General features: G+C 46.3%; 1 pseudogene; it reads left to right on the forward strand.

The window, feature by feature from the left end:
• The first annotated feature begins 547 nt into the window (after window positions 1-547).
• Window positions 548-665, forward strand: LOC124724037 (annotated as a pseudogene).
• The last annotated feature ends 2,874 nt before the right edge of the window (window positions 666-3,539 follow it).

The raw sequence follows: 3,539 nt of genomic DNA on the forward strand, positions 1-3,539 counted from the left end.
GATGTAACTGTGCTGAGTTCAGGGATGAGGAGTGTTTGCAACGTTCGTACTAGGGTACAGTGATGCCCCACCAACTAGTATATACTACTGCTGAACAGCCTAAGCCCTGAGAAAGGAGTCACATTCTGAGCCTGCGGGGAACTGGATGAAAGTATAGACGGACTGCTGCACGTGTTTGACACAATGTATCGGTAATGTACGGCTGCTTTCAACAGTGGTCTGCGGGACATTCCCACACTTGTAGACGAGGTTCTGGACGTCCACGTAGTGCAGACACACGTCAAGATCGACCCATCGTGCGAGCAGCGTTGGCAAACCGGACATCACCCAGGGACGAAATGTGGGAACATGTTGCATTCGTTGTGCCATCAGAGTCCATTGGAAACTGTCTGTTTGCAGCATGATTAAGGTCGTGTGTGCCTTTGGCCTGGCTACCATTGACACCATGACACTGCCAAAGATGGCTTCTGTGGTGTCACAAAAGAGTTAACTAGAGAGTGAAGTGGCGTTCTGTTTTCTTCATTGATGAAAGTAGGTTCTCTCTATGGCCAACGGCCTTGCCGGAGTGGTAACAACGGTTCCCGTCGGATCACCGAAGTTAAGCGCTGTTGGGCTGGGCTAGCACTTGGTTGGGTGACCATCCAGTCTGCCGAGTGCTGTTGGCAAGCGGGATGTACTCATCCCTTGTGAGAGAAACTGAAGAGCTACTTGATTGAGCAGTTGCCGCTCCGGTCTCGGAAACTGACATACGGCCGGGAGAGCGGTGTGCTGACCACATGCCCCTCCATATCCGCTTCGAAGGACGCCTATGGGCTCAGGATGACACGGTGGCCGGTCGGTACCGTTGGTCTTTCATGGCCTGTTCGGGAGGAGTTTAGTTGGTTTAGTTTTAGGTTCTCTCTATATGTCAGGGACGAACATACACATTTATGGCGTTGACCTGATGAGTTTATTCGATAATGCATTCGCCCACAATACACAGGTCCCATCCCAGGCTTCATGGCATTGGAGTCCTTTAGTTGCAGCTCGTTGTCAAATTTGGTGTTCATGCAGGGTAAAGTACCCAGTGCCCACTACAATTCACAGGCTACTGCCAATTCTTCGACAGGAAAGTAATGTGCTTCTTCATCATGACAATGCACATACACATACGGGTATTGTGACGCTCTATGCTCTTCATGGTGTACCACAGCTCTCGCTAACTGAATACACATGGGACATGATTTAACAGGACCTTACTTGTTCTCCACGGCTTGCAAAAGTCATTGCCAAATTACAACAAAAGGTGCAAGGTGCTTAGGGTAGTCTATCGCAGGCTGCCATTCGGCACCTTTATGATCGTTTGCATGTGAGAACACATACCTGCGTTGCCGCAAGAGGAGGTATGCTGTGTACTCATGCGACTTTTTGAGTGCCCTTCACTGAGATGTGTGTTTCCTTTGTCTGCATTTGTTACCGTATTTCTACAATGGTTAATTACCTGTCAGATCACTTGTCAATAAAATGACCTTGTCTTTATTACGAATTAAAATTGCTCATTCCTATACCTGACTCCACAACTCTACTGCATCGCTAAACGAAGCGTGACCAGATACGTATGAAGCCGGCAGCTGAGTAACGCAACACTGAGTGACCGTTCCCTACCTCTCCCCTAAAAGGAGTAGGGAAGGAGAGTTAGTGGTAGACCAGTGAGAAAAACCTTGGGTTTTGATGCACCGAACGACTGCTCTGATTCGGTAAATGACCAAAACTCTCTGGTAAACTTTCCTTCCAGGTTAAGTCGGCACAACTCATCCCCTTACTAAAAACCTAGTTTATCTGTGAAATTTTTAAAGTGAAAGCAGTCACACATTCAGTCATTCATGAAATCAGTCACTCGGAAAGGGGGAACTGGTAGGAATTGTATAAACACAGTAAATGAATGTTATGGCTGCTCTGTCCTCCAGATTCTCATCATCGACTCAACTAAGTAACATGTGATGTTTACACTTTAGTTTGTTCACTCTTAGAAGCACCATATTTACAACTTTATGTAACAACTCTGGCCCCGTTTCATCACAACATACTTCATGACTATAAATGAGCATGGAATGCTGCCTGTCGAACCTGTGGAACAGTTCTGAAGCGAATGCCACGAAGTGGTTCATTCATCTACGCAATCGAATCAAGGTCACAAGGACTTAAGTCCGCGGAATATAGGGGATGGTACAGTGCTTCCCAGTCCCATCGATCTAACAGAGCAGCCACAGCTTGCGTTCTATGCGTCCGCGCATTGTCGTGCAAAATGATGTGTGGGTTGCGCAGAAAGTGTCGCCGCTTCTTTCGCAAAGATGGTCGCAGGTGATGCTCCAAAAACGAACAGTAATACTGTACATTGACGGTCTGCCGTGGAGGAATGTTATGCGTTAAGTTAACACCATCACAGTAGTACACAAGAATCACTATAATTTTCACCATACTGGGGCTCTGACGCACTTTCGACTTTCGCGGCGACTTATAATGACGCCATTCTTTGGACTGGCATTTCAGTTTTGGCTTCGTGGCATTCGCTTCAGAACTGTTCCAGAGATTCGACAGGCAGTAGACCGCTCCATTCGCACCATGAACAGAACAGGCTCTGCTAACGGTATACTACATCGTTGGCAACGGGTTCTACACAACGCATGTGCAAACATGTAACCCTTTTGTATCGGTTGTGAATAAATAGTTGCCGCTATTTAAGTTCCAACCCTCGTACATAGATATACATTTTTACTTCATACAAAAAAAATCAGATAGCAAATCAACTTATACAACAAGAGTGGAAAAGGGCTACATTAATGTGCTCACTAGTATGCATGAAGACTACAAGAACCTTATACTTTCATGTTCATTGCCTATTTAACCTAAGAAAACAATAATATTAAAAAGAGGGCGTATACCTCAGGACTTCTCCATCGCAATGCTTCCAGTTCTGCTGGATCCTAGTGCTCTCATCTCTAGATATAGAAAGGTCCTCAATATAAGCGCGAGCAAAATATTTCCGTTCGAAGGTCATACAGTCCAGAGTCGGTATGCCAATCAGACAAAATCGCCGTGAGCTTTGAGGCAATCATCCCATCGACGCACCAGGTTGAAGGGGTCAGTTTGGTAAACCACCATGAACTGCTACGTGAAGAAGTCCGTAACAGTCAGCTGCACGTCGTCTTCCAACAGTAATCGTCGACGATTGTAGGCCTCTTTTTAACGGACCGAATGCGTCATAATCACATGGTAAGAGATCTGGACTGTAGGGAGAGAACTCTGGTGTGCCCCACTTGAGTTGTAGTCCGTAATGGATGAGGATGGCCTCCCAGAACGACAGGTGTCTTGTGTCGAATCGCGACTTGCAACGAACTTGGGGCACCTTTCCACAATGGTTGTTTTCGACTGATCTGCTTCATTCTCCGATGGATGCCTACTGGTGTTTGTCCTTCGGCAGCCAAGAAAATAATAACAGCATATTGGTCTTGTTGGACGCATTTGGTAATAACGTCGCATTAGTTCACGTTTCCGCATTT

This window comes from Schistocerca piceifrons, chromosome X (genome assembly GCF_021461385.2).
Source record: "Schistocerca piceifrons isolate TAMUIC-IGC-003096 chromosome X, iqSchPice1.1, whole genome shotgun sequence".
NCBI lineage: Eukaryota > Metazoa > Arthropoda > Insecta > Orthoptera > Acrididae > Schistocerca > Schistocerca piceifrons.